Raw genomic sequence first — 331 nt, forward strand, 5'->3', positions numbered from 1 at the left:
TTTCTTGTAAATTAAAAAAGTAATGCGTTACTTTACTAGTTACTTGAAAAAAGTAATCTGATTACGTAACTCGCATTACTTGTAATACGTTACCCCCGACACTGTTAAAGGGATAATTCACCCAAAAATGAAGATGTGATGTTTATCTGCTCACCCCCTGCAGGGCATCCGAGATGTAGGTGACTTTGTGTCTTCAGTAGAACACATTTGATGATTTTTAACTTTAACCGTTGCAGTCTGTCAGTCATATAATGCATGGCAATGGTAACAAAATCTATGAGAGTAAAAAAAAACATGCACAGACAAATCCAAATTAAACCCTGCGGCTCGT

General features: G+C 36.6%; 1 protein-coding gene across 4 annotated transcripts in view; it reads right to left on the bottom strand.

Moving 5' to 3' along the window:
- Window positions 1-331, bottom strand: part of LOC107566409 (rho GTPase-activating protein 15-like) — a 24,931-nt gene that overhangs the window by 1,849 nt on the left and 22,751 nt on the right. The gene's annotated exons all lie outside the window — the stretch shown is intronic.

The sequence above is a fragment of the Sinocyclocheilus grahami genome, unplaced genomic scaffold, assembly GCF_001515645.1.
Source record: "Sinocyclocheilus grahami isolate Dianchi unplaced genomic scaffold, SAMN03320097.WGS_v1.1 scaffold1073.1, whole genome shotgun sequence".
In the NCBI taxonomy this organism is placed as follows: domain Eukaryota; kingdom Metazoa; phylum Chordata; class Actinopteri; order Cypriniformes; family Cyprinidae; genus Sinocyclocheilus; species Sinocyclocheilus grahami.